The sequence below is a fragment of the Phyllopteryx taeniolatus genome, chromosome 11 (assembly GCF_024500385.1).
Source record: "Phyllopteryx taeniolatus isolate TA_2022b chromosome 11, UOR_Ptae_1.2, whole genome shotgun sequence".
NCBI lineage: Eukaryota > Metazoa > Chordata > Actinopteri > Syngnathiformes > Syngnathidae > Phyllopteryx > Phyllopteryx taeniolatus.
The window spans coordinates 20,038,172-20,050,963 of NC_084512.1; the positions used below are offsets into that span (position 1 = coordinate 20,038,172).

The following is a 12,792-nucleotide window of genomic DNA, read 5'->3' on the forward strand; positions in this document are numbered from 1 at the left end:
CCCGGGGATTGAACCCCGGTCCTCAGAACTGTGAGGCAGACGCTCTAACCAGTCGTCCAGCGTGCCTTCACGTGGGTATTCCATTCATAATCCCGTTTGAAAGTTCCAAACACACAGTGGGAGTAAAGTCACTGTCACTTATTGCTTCTCTTGAGAGCCGCCAGTAAACAAAAGCACAGATGTCTGGGAGACATCCAAACTGATGGCGTGTTGTTCTAAATTGCTGCCAAAACTGTAATGGGAAGTGCCATTAAGTTGTTTATGTGTCCACCGTGAGCAGGATCTAAAGCGAATTCAGTTTACACAAAAAGTAATGCACTTATATTTAGACAAAAGAAACATTTTAAAATGGGCGCAACATTGTGAAGCGATCAAAAGTAAAACATGGACACACACAACATTGTGGAACAATAATAAGTCCGACTCGAAGTCTACGGAACATACGCATGGACACGCAACATTGTGGAGCAATCAAATTTCAGAGCACAAGAGACTAAAACATGGAAACACAAAACATGGCGGAGCAATCATGTTAGAGTCTAAAGCCTACAGCATGTAAACATGGACACACAATATTGTGGAGCTGAGTGTAAAGCAGTGATGCACTCAAAGTCTTGGTCTAGTCTACGCAACATAAATATCAACAGACACAACATTATGGAATATTCAAATGTCCTCTTTGATGCCACGGATGTGTGTAAATGCCCAACACATAACATGGCGCAAATAGATGTTTTTCCCCCCTCAGGTATCATCAATCATTTTAATTACCTACTGAACGTCCACAGGCATTGAGATTGATCCTTATTTATATTTAATACAGATCAGTATTTAACTTGTGAAATGGCTTGTTTACTTTACCTTAAAGTGTTGCTTTTTGTTGTTATTTCTTAATGTGTGTTTTTCCCTATGTTGCTGTTACGATTGAGCCTTATGACCTCTGCCTAGCAACAAGTGACGTATGCGGCAGAGAGGAATCTTGGGAATGGACGATATGCATGACAACACTGAGCATTTCCGGTGAAAAGGGTTAGTTGGCGTATCACTTGCCGCTGTCCATATGTTTCTAGCTACTGGGATTCCATCTGACTGAAATATAACCTCATTTGTTAAATGTGTAATAAAATAGGGTTATATATTCAATAGTTGAGTGCAGGTACTTTTCAAGTTTGAAATGTCATCAAATGTCCGAAGCATTCATGCATGGCAGCTACATGCTAATTACGCTAGCAGTCTGCTTGGCATTCATTCAAATGTGAGAAGAAAAAAAAAACATATTTCACTCATTGTATTGTTACAATTGCCAGCATTTTGTTCCTGGGCCTTCAGTGAGAACCAAACTAATGCACCTCTTAATACCACTATCATGGCGCAATTTCAAAAAACATTAACAATTTCTTAAAGCGCAATACGACAGCACAAAATTGGGCCACGTAGAGCATCTGGAGCAGTTCCGAATCAATATTTATCTGATAACATGACAAAAATATTGTCCCACTTTTCTCTCCTTGCAGCAATTGCTGAGGCTCAGTAACTGCTCCTGCTGCTTTTTTTTTTAGACGCATAAAGGCAGGAAAGGGGGTTCTACAGTACAGGGGCCATTACATGCGTGTGTGTGTGTGTGTGTGACTGTGTACAAGAGAGAGTAATAAGGCTAATTTGTGACATGCACATATGTGTGTGCGTCTTGATCGTGAAATCATTTTGTGAGGTCTCGCCGGTCAAGGTGCGCAACCTCCAACTCTTCTCCTCAACAGGGCACGGCCGCACGTCTGCTTTGTTACCGTGGCAACAAGCGGGCAAACTCTCTTACCCATTGGGATAAATTGCTCAACGCAACAACAACACAAAGCTGGTGCTTTTTCAATACGATGATTACTGCAGTTTCAATAATTCACTCGGAGTTGGGCAGCGTTTTGAAATGGTCGGCAGCTTTTTAGTCATTCATGGGTAATCATGCTGGAAAACTACGTTTCCTTTGATCGCTTCATAATAAGGCCTCGGCTTCAATCAATGTCAGAAATGAACTTGCAGAATAATGACGGAGGTAATCGAAAAATATATTCATATGTGGTACCATAAGACATTTCCCCACAAGTGTTTGGGAGAGTTTGTTATGGTCCACTGAAAGCAAGGTTGAACCTTTTAGCCATGATTCCAACAGGTATGTTTGCAGCAAATACAACACTGCACATCATCAGCATCATCATCATCATCATCATCATCATCAAAAGAATGTCATACCTATAGTGAAGCATGGTGGTGGCAGCAACATGCTTTGGGGCTGTTTATCTTCAGCATGAAACTGGGCACTTAGTCCCGGTGGAGGGAATTATGAACAGGCAGTCAGTGTTAGCACAAAACCTTCAAAGCAAAAAATGGTCAAGGAAAGCCTACTAGAACAGCTGCACTTTAAAATGTGGATGGTATGTGCTAACTCCCATTTAACATGAGTTTGAATGTGATTGGTTAGCTCTGAACACAGCCATGTCCCAGATATAAGAGGGTGTGCACACTTCTGCAACCACATGTTCTCAGTTGTTTTCTCTCTTGAAAAGTTTAGAAATGATTTATCTTGGTCTTTTCTCTCATATCACAAAAGCCTTGCATATGAACAGGGGTGTGTCGACTTTTTATATTCACTTCACACTGCATTATGTATGTATGTGTGTGTGTAATATATATATATATATATATATATATATATATATATATATATATATATATATATATTATGAGATTTGCCCGTTTTGTCCATTATTGTTATTCTTGTGTCTACATTAAACAAAATGATAAAATACTATAATTATAATGCTGAGAATTTGTGGGTAATTGACGCGGGCTCATCCCCCTTTTTCTTTCATATCAATTTATTAAATCATAAATGCTTATTTGGGCTTTTAATTGAACACATTTCTTTTCCATTCAAAAATAAAAATTACATTTTTGGGCTTTTGTTTCTTGCTATGATGTAATTAAAAAATATATTTTCTTTTGTTACTAACTAACTACATGACTTATTATATGCGCAATTACGCAATTACTCCTCACTTATTATGCTTTTTTACTTCATTTACCATTATTATTATTGTACTTTTTCCAGGCTAAAATATAGCATTACTTAAGAGTAAAAGCTTCACCTGTTGCCTTGGCAAGGGCCTTCATGCAGAGAGAGAACAGTATTGCAGACAATTTAATAATAACTTTATTAAATAATTTTATTTTGGGTGCCAAAATGCATAAATATAAATATAACTATAAATGTACTTCTTTCTTTCCATTTTGACTTTTGATGGTCTAGTGTATGTTTTTTGCCTGGAGTAATTGAGATTGAGGCTGCCAGCAGATACAGGCATTTGCTAAAAGACATTGTGGCGTTTGACCTTGAGTATTTAATGAATGCATATTGAGCTCCCTGCATAGTCCCATGCCTTACTTGTTGATGGATGCTGTCGCTAAATGTGATTCTCGGACACAAAGGACACAACAAAAGCGGGTCAACCTTTCCTGTGGGCGACAGTCGAAATGGCTCTTTGAGTATGAAAGGTTGCTGACCCCTGCGTTATATGATGGCCACATTTTGATTGCTATGGGGTACATTTTGCAATCTGAACAAAATAGAGGGTGACCAGCATGTTCCACTGTTGTACGCGAGCGTGGGTAGACGACGATGATTGCATGAGTGCCTTGTCCGCCAGAATGCAATCAACATGATAAACGACACTAGCTTAGCGCTAATGCGACGACAAATAACTTTTCACAATGTGATCAGGCACCAGCATGTGGGACCCTTTCTCGTCGGCTGAGTTTTTTTATTAGATTCTTTCGGAACCGGGAAAACAGCACTGGCACGGAATACGCATCCCTTGAAGTTGTGCTCCTAAATATTGAATTTAATGGAAACCTACAGAGATGGTTCACAGACTGTGGACCTCCACAATCCACCAGAACCCCTCCGGGTGCATGGATAGTGTTGTTACCGGCGGCAAGAAAATATCAAAACGGCAGCAGCACACTTTCACACTACCATGACAAACGATGTTTAGTGTGCTGCATAACACCAGTCCAGTAGATTAATGGCCCGCCGCTGCAAATTGTTGTGCTCAAGCATGCTTTGGCTTTGTTGAAATGACTGAATTGTGGCAGGCTTGTCGCATTTATGAAGGCTTCAAAGGGATTTTTTTTTTTTTTTTTTTTTGTAAAGGTCCTCAAGGTGCTGCCCAAGCTCAGAAAATTACTGGAGAAAGTGGAATACTTCAGCTTTTTTTTTTTTTTTTTTTGTATGATAACAACATTATGGAGGCTACTAAGGGAGTGTTTTTTGTTAACAAGTTGCTAAGGGAGTTTTTTTTTTTGTAAACAGGTCCTCTCACTCTCCATTATGTCTGTCAAAAGGTGATTATAGTTTAGTATTACTATACGGATGTTGACTTTTTTTTCCCCACACTTAATGTACATAACAGTTAAGAATGAATACCAGCTTGTAACGGCTTGTTGTGGTTTTGGAGGCTTCAAAGGGCTTTTTTTTTTTTTTGGAAAGCTTCTCAAGGTGTTGCCAAACTTCAGGAAGTTACTGGAAAAAGTGCAATACTCCAGCTTTTTCTTAACATTTTTTAACGTGATAAAACCATTGCGGAGGCTACTAAGGAAGTTTTTTGGTAAACAGGTCATCCCCTCTCCTTACGTGCCTGTCAAAGGCTGTATTTTAGTTTTAGTTTCTATACAGTAATTAACTTTTTTTTTAACACTCGAATGACAGTTAAGAATGGATTGCAGGAGGCTTGTCGCGGTTATGGAGGCTTCAAAGAGAGTTTTTTTTTTTTTTTTTTTTTTTTTTTTGGTAAAGGTCCACTCCCTCACTGTTATTTGTCTGTGAAAAGGTGGTTTATTTTACTATATTTTAGTTTTTAGAATGCTAAAAATTAATCACGGCAGTTTTGTCACAGTTATGAAGGCTTCAAAGGGAGTTTTTTTTTTGGTCCTCAAAGTGCTGCAGAAGTTTAGGATAATACTGAAGAAAGTGGAATACTTTTGTAATTTCTTGATGAAGTGATATTACCATTTTTTAATGCTTGTATGACATTTGAAAATGAATTTTGGCATGCTTTCCATGGTTTTGGAGGCTGCAAAATTTTTATTATTATTATTATTGACACATGACTAAATAAAGTGCAATACTGTACTTTTGCTTTGTTTTCTACAGTGACGTTTTTCTTTTCTTTCCCTCCCCCTCCCCTCAACACTTGCATGAAAGTTAACAATATAATTGTTCACGTGGGTCAATGTAACTCAATGTGTGTGGAGTCATTTTGATATTGGCTGGGGAAGAACATATCCTCCCCGGACCCCACATTTAAAAAAAAATTATTCTTGTAGATTTTTATACTTTAAAATGGGTCAATTTCACCCACAACATAATAGGAGGGTTTAAACAACCGTTTTTTAAAATTATTTTTGTTTTTTTTTAATTTTATTTTACATGATTTTTAAAATGTTATTTTACATGATTTTTTAAATTTTATTTTACATGATTTCCTATGGGAACAAAACGTTTCCAAGTCAACCAGTGTGGTCCACTGTAAATCTGCAATGTATCTCTCTCGAACCCGTCTCAAATGCGTTAGGCTCGTGTTTCCGTAATTTAGAACGTCCTCTTTTCAACTCTAATCATCTTCAGCTGGAGTTTATGTGTAATGGATAACAATCATGACCGATGGCGACAAAGTAAAAACAACAGGAGACCGTTTTAAAAGCGCCACACGAAGCTGTGACGTCCTCCTCTTTCTTATTTGCATCATGCCTCATATGCATCTCATTCAAATATCAGCCTGCTCATCATGACTGTTGCAAGAACTCTGAAACACGCCACGTGTTGAGGGCCAACGTCTACATCTTTGGCTTGTGTCTCATAACATTATATGTAATACGTAATTGCAAACAAGGCTGACAACTGTGTGTTTTGTAACAATTACAATATCCAGTGGTGCATGTTGTCCTCATTAGGGTTAGGGTAAGTTGCAACCTATTCCATCTGATTTCGGGCGAGAGGCAGGGTACACCGTGGACTGGTCGCCAGTCAAGTCTACACTCACATTCATACCTATGGACAATTTATACATTCCCTTTTAATCATATTTTATTAGTTTTTTTTCCTACAATACAGCGGTATTTTTCTTCACTAAAAACATGATTTAAAAAAGTGGAATTTTTTTGGGGGGGTGGGGGGGAGCTAGAACAAATTAAGGGCATTTCACTTTTTTTCAATGGGGAAAATTTAAACCCCTAAATCAAGGTACCGCTGTAATATAAAAATGAGAACGCAATGTATGGAAAATGTGTAAAATTGATGTGACGGGACTCACTAAATTTTTATTCTTGCATGAGAGCTAAGAATATTCAAATGTTACTTATAACTTTCTTTTTTTTTTTTTTGTCGCGGGCCACATTGTAGTTACGGTTTCCCGTCGTTATGGTTTCCGGGTCGTTATGACTATAAAACCATATAAATGTTGAACCGCCTCATCATATTATTATATATACACAACAAATTGATGGATAGCTAGTTTTTAAATCAGAAGTGAAGAATAATAAGTTTGTTCAGCAATTGTTGAATTTACTATAAAAAGGGTTTTGGTAAAAAAATAAAAATAAAAAAATAAATAATAATAATAATAATGCTTCCAATATGTCAACATTATTATTTATTGCATATGACCATTTGAAATTTTGGTACAGAGTTTAGCAAGAATCATGGAAGTTGACGCATATGATTTTCTTTTGCAGGCCACATAAAATAAGAAGTTAGAACTTGGAAGTTAGAGTCATTAGTGTAATAGAAATCCAGCACATATTTCTAATATGTGTTTTATATTTCATACAGAGCAGTTATTTAGTACCAAATGAAATCCCCAAATCCCAAATTAGTTCCTCTTTCAAGATGACTCCACTCAATCAGCCTTGTGGACATGAATCGTATTTACCATTTTTCTCCTCTTTGGGCCAATCGGGGTACGACAAGTTGCGCTCTATGAATTGTGTGTCACAACAAGTTGACAAACGGACATGCAGTGGCCAGGAGAAGGAATCTGAACTCAATGCATGCTTGTTTCATAAAAATCTAGCTATATACAGTATATACACTATAGTGCCAAAAGTATTCGCTCACCTGCCTTGACTCGCATATGATTTTAAGTGATATCCCAGTGTTACAATTAGTTTTCCCCACCACATTTGTAGTTTTGTAATATATTTTGGATTTTAGTGGAAAATGTGTGTATTTTTTTTAAAAATATTTTTCATCAAACATTTTTGCATTTCATCTCCACTATTTTGTATTGTTTGCCAAAAATGTTCTAATGACAGGAGTATTTGTATACTTTTTTCCTGATATTTGTCTCATTTGTTCTAACATTTCTGTATTTTTTTATCTAATGCTTTAGTTTTTTCCCCAAATATTTTAGCATTTTGACCAAATATTTGTGTATTTATGTTGAATATTATTGTATTTTTAGATCATTTATAAGTCTTTTATTATTGCTTTGGCTTTTGTACGAGTGTGCGAGTGTACCTAATGTATTGACTTGTGCCACTACTATTAGCAAATCCCTGATGTATTTCTTTTAACAATTTCGTGGCAATCCTGATTAACGAGATCATTTGTCTCACTGTAGCTTCGATAAGAATTTTTCACAGCATCTCTCCTCAGAGGTATTAATTTATTAACAATTTGTTTGTTATTGTGGTCTGTCTTGTTAACGAATACCTCAGAGTGTTAATTTAAGCTCTTGCACAGGATCGCAACAAAACAAATCAAAAATAGACAATTGTGTGGATTTGGACAGTAGTCCCTTTACTATCTGCACGTTTTCTCGTTTGTCTTGAGCCATATATACGTAGCTGTTTTCACCATTGCCTCTGGATCGAGAATTAACTTAACCGGCTATAGTAAATAAACAGTTCATGGTGTACACAACTGCTAAGAGCGCTTTGAACATCAAACACCTGCTGCTATGTTGTGCCGGCTTGGCTCTATTTGGGAAAAATATACACAATGCGACGATGTGCAATTTACTTAAATAACTATGTTTCTTTAATGACAGTAGAAAACGGCATCAACACCGCTCAAGACAAACGCTGTGTTGAAAACTACCAATTGGAGCACAATTGTGCCGGCTGTATTGTGTTGAGTATAAGTCCAAATCCAAAGGCTTCTTCCAAGTATCGGCGTCAGAACAGCGCTAATACACAAATCCATCTCTTGTACCAAAACATGCGCGTGGGGGCACTTTTCAATTTGCAACGGTGCATTTTCGGGTTGAGTCTCTCTCAAACTCCAGCTGAACCAACTGGGCCTTTTACATAATGGCACACCTGTGCTCTGAAAACATATTTCTCAGAATGGAGAAGGAATTGAAATGAAATACATGCTGACCTCCGCTATGACGTTATACAACTAGATATTGTTGAAAACTAATAGCGTTTTTGCCGTGAAAAGAAAAAAAAGGATCCGTAAAAGTTTTTCGGAAGTTGGCCGCAGTTACTACAAAAACACGCTTAAACCAGAACCATTTGGCCCACGAGGGCATTTAAAACCAAGGCCCTTTCTACCGCGCCGTACCACGTGACACGCTATCACCTCAGCTAACCGTCCCCGGACCAATAAAGCTCGGTAATAACGAGCCTGGCAAGCTGTCAGTGTTCAAGTTAATTAGAATTTAATGAACAAACATGTCATCACGGACGCTTGTTAAGAGGATGTGGGCTTATTGCGGATGTAAAAACAAGAAGACGACGGTGAGGGTTCGATAGCACGAAGTCAGGCTGCTGCAATGCGTCACTGTTATTTCGCGCAGCCTAATGGAATCGATGTGCGGATATGTCCAAGCATGTACGAGGGAGAGGAGATATGAAATTTGCCTGGACCAACATTTAGGACAACGTTTAGGACAACAAAAAAGACACAAAAACAAACAAAGATCTATCGAAATCCTATTCACTATCCAGTTTAAACTCTGTGTAGTAGTACAGTCTTTGTCCTTACTAGTAAGACAATTCAACATACTAGTAGAATGACAGGAGCGCACCAGCATAACGATTGTGTATTACTAGCGGCACTTTTTCCGATAAATGTTCAAACAGATTTTTGGAAATCTGATCACTTATTTAATATCCTTGAAATCCACCTTAAGGTCCATGAGCTAGTACAGTCTTTGTCCTTGTTTGTAAGAAAATTCAGCACACCAGTAGAACAACTGCAGTGCACTAGCAGAACGATTTTTTTTACATAATACTGTTTTATCCAATAAATGCTCAAATGGCTTTTCATAAAACCATTTGAGCATTCATTCGATATCCTTGATGTCCAGCTTAAGATTCATGTCCTAGTACGCTTTTTTTTTCCCTCACTCGTAAGACAATTCAGGGCACTAGTACAACAAATAGGGTGCACTAGTAGAATGATTTTATCATTTAGTGGGGGGGTTTAGAGTGGTTTTTTGGGGGGCTAAGACACTAAAAGTTGACCCTAACCACATACAACCAAATCATTTTGGGGGGGCTTCAAAACATTTTAGGGGGGCTTCAACCCCCCGCCTAGGGATGCCACTGCTAGTACATAAGGACCATAAGCTAGTAAAACAATTCAGTGAACTAGTAGACCAACTGTCTTCCAAGTAAAGTTTTTTTCCCACTACTTCCTTCAACTACTGTATGACATTTCTGCAAAATAGCACAACAACTTTGGCATACTAGTAGGACAACCACATCTTACCAGTGAGGCAAAATCAAACTTATTAATATTCATATTGAATTACATTTGAATGCAGAATGACAAGCATTCACCCTAAAAGAATGCTTTGGTCTGTCAAATTGAGTTCTTTTTTTCATAGTGTTATTGTTGTGTTCAAGTTGTGAGACATTTTATATGAGATATTCTTATTACTGACAATCATATTGGATATTTTTATTAGTGTGTACATGATGAGCGATAATCATATTCAATATCTTTATTAGTGTGTGGATGCTGAGACAAGCATACTATGCTAAAGTTATGGCAACTCATTAAATCTTAATGCTTGTTTAATGCTTAAACAAAAGCATTCACACTAAACCAACAAATTGGATTATTTTTCACAAGGTTATTATGGAGCGCATGCTGAGAGAATTATGTGAATGCTGAATGACGAACGTTCACACTGAAGTTTGGTTTATCAATTTTATGTTTTCTTATTGTGTATAACCTGAGAGATTTTTATGATTATTTTTTCGATGAATCGACTTTTAAAAATCCTTTCCATCCCTTTATCCCCCAAAAAACCCCAAGACATTTCAATTTGATGGTGCAGAAAATCCATCCATCCATCCATCCATCCATCCATTTTCTTTACCGTTTATCCTCACTAGGGTCGTGGGCTGCCGGAGCCTATCCCAGCTATCTTCGGGCGGGAGGCGGGGTACACCCTGAACCGGTGGCCAGCCAATCGCAGGGCACATAGAAACAAACAACCATTTGCACTCACATTCACACCTACGGGCAATTCAGAGTTTTCAATTAACCTACCGTGCATGTTTTTGGGATGTGGGAGGAAACCGGAGTGCCCGGAGAAAACCCCCCCAGCCACGCGGAGAACATGCAAACTCCACACAGACGGGGCCGGGATTTGAACCCCGGTCCCCAGAGCTGTGAGGCAGATGTGCTAACCAGTCGTTCACCGTGCCGGCGGTGCAGAAAATGCAAATAAATTGATTATGATTCAGTTACTGGTCATATACAAACATGTTGATTATTGTTTTCCAAAGTAAAAGCACATGTCTGCAATACAAAGATAATCTGTCTGCTGAAATTCTGAGGGTTTGGACAATTTTAAGTTAAACAAGGTGTCTAAATGATTAATCGATTTTCAAAAGAGATTAACTGATTAATTTGATAACCGATTAGCTGTCGATTAATCGATTAATAGTTGCACCTCAAATTTACACGCATGCTAACGCAATTGAGCATCCAAATAAATACATTTTCTGAATACAGTTTACATGCTGAGAGACAAGCATTCACGATTAAGCTAATTAAGTTGTTCTTATTGATGTGTGCATGCTGTGAGACAGTCATTCACATTCAAGCCTGGTGGTGACCTCATGGTTTAACAATATAGATTTAGTTTTATTGTTACTATTGTTTTGTGCAAGCTGCGTTCACTTGAAAGCTAATGTGCATCTCATTATATTCTATTATTTTGAGACTCCATCTTCTCTCTTATTCACGCAGCCTCTGAATGGATATTTTCGGGAGTTTCTTATACTCGGTCTCTCAAGTCCTTAATTCTCTCGCTTTTCCTACTTTTGTCCCAAAATAACAACTGAATAGAAAGTGGAACTGGAGTGTTTTTCACCACATGCAATTTGTGCTCTCGCTATTAAAGGCCGGAACTGCGGCAAAGAGACTGAGTGCACTTTTAAAGCAGTGGAAAGGGAAATTGTCCGAAATCCAGGCACATTGCACCGACAACGATGAACTTGGTCTTCCCTCCAGAAAGTCATGATGTTTTGAAGAAATAAAAAAAATAATAATAATACTGTACAACTTGTTGCTTTAAGTCTTGAAAAATCATTTTGAGATTTTCCTTATAACTACTTTTGTAACTACAAATTGGGACAGTAATATTGTGACTTTTTTTCTGATAATTTTAAGATGGAATTCTCATAATATATAAACATATTGCTGTAATATTAGGATTTTTTTTCCTCATAGCATTTTGACTTTATTCTGCTAAAATTACTCATTTAGTCTCATAACAGTTCAATGACACTCTCATATTGCAACTTTATTCCAATGTAATACTATGATTTCATTAAAAATTAAGACATTTTTTTCTCATAGGATTTTGACTTTATTCTGCTGATATTATGATTCATAATATGACAAAATGTTTGTATTTGCAAGACAATTTTTCTTAATATAATTTTTGTATTTTCATAAAATTAATAATACTTTTTTTGTCATAATATCCAGACTTTATTCTGATATTATGCATTTACGTCATAGTATTATGACACAAGTGTAATATTTCCACTTTATTCCAGTAATATTATGACTTTGTTGTCTTCAAAGTATACTTTTTTCTGTCTTTTTTTTTCTTTTTGACTTTATTCTGGTTATATTACAACTTATTTCTCCAAATAGGACTTTGTCATATTATTTGTCATAAGAATGAGTTTTTTTAACGACTTGCTTATTTTCTATTTTCTGTTACTTTTTTTCTCGACTGTTTTCTTATTGATTTTACATTTGTTTTGTTCATTTCAGTGTGGTGCAAAGAATCCCTAAGTAGGGAAAACATGACGCTGCAATGAAATTTGTCTCATTGAAACATCCAAACCTCCATTTTCTGAGCCGCTTCTCCTCACTAGGGTCGCGGGCGTGCTGGAGCCTATCCCAGCTATCCTCGGGCAGGAGGCGGGGTACACCCTGAACTGGTTGCCAGCCAATCGCAGGGCACATACAAACAAACAACTATTCGCACTCACAGTCACACACCTACGGGCAATTTAGAGTCTCCAATTGGGATGTGGGAGGAAAACGGAGTGCCCGGAGAAAACCCACACAGGCACGGGGAGAACATGCAAACTCCACACAGGCGGGGACGGGGATTGAACCCCGCACCTCAGAACTGTGAGGCTGACGCACTAACCAGTCGTCCACCGTGCTGCCTCATTGAAACATCATAGACTAAATGACAAGCTAATATATAGTGTACAGTAAACCTAACGAAAGCCAACAAAGAAGAATATTTTGTT

At 37.6% G+C, this 12,792-nt stretch overlaps 1 protein-coding gene across 1 annotated transcript in view; it reads left to right on the forward strand.

Annotated features, from left to right (window-relative positions):
* oprm1 (opioid receptor, mu 1) overlaps nucleotides 1-12,792 on the forward strand; it is a 28,553-nt gene that overhangs the window by 6,152 nt on the left and 9,609 nt on the right. The window lies entirely within an intron of this gene.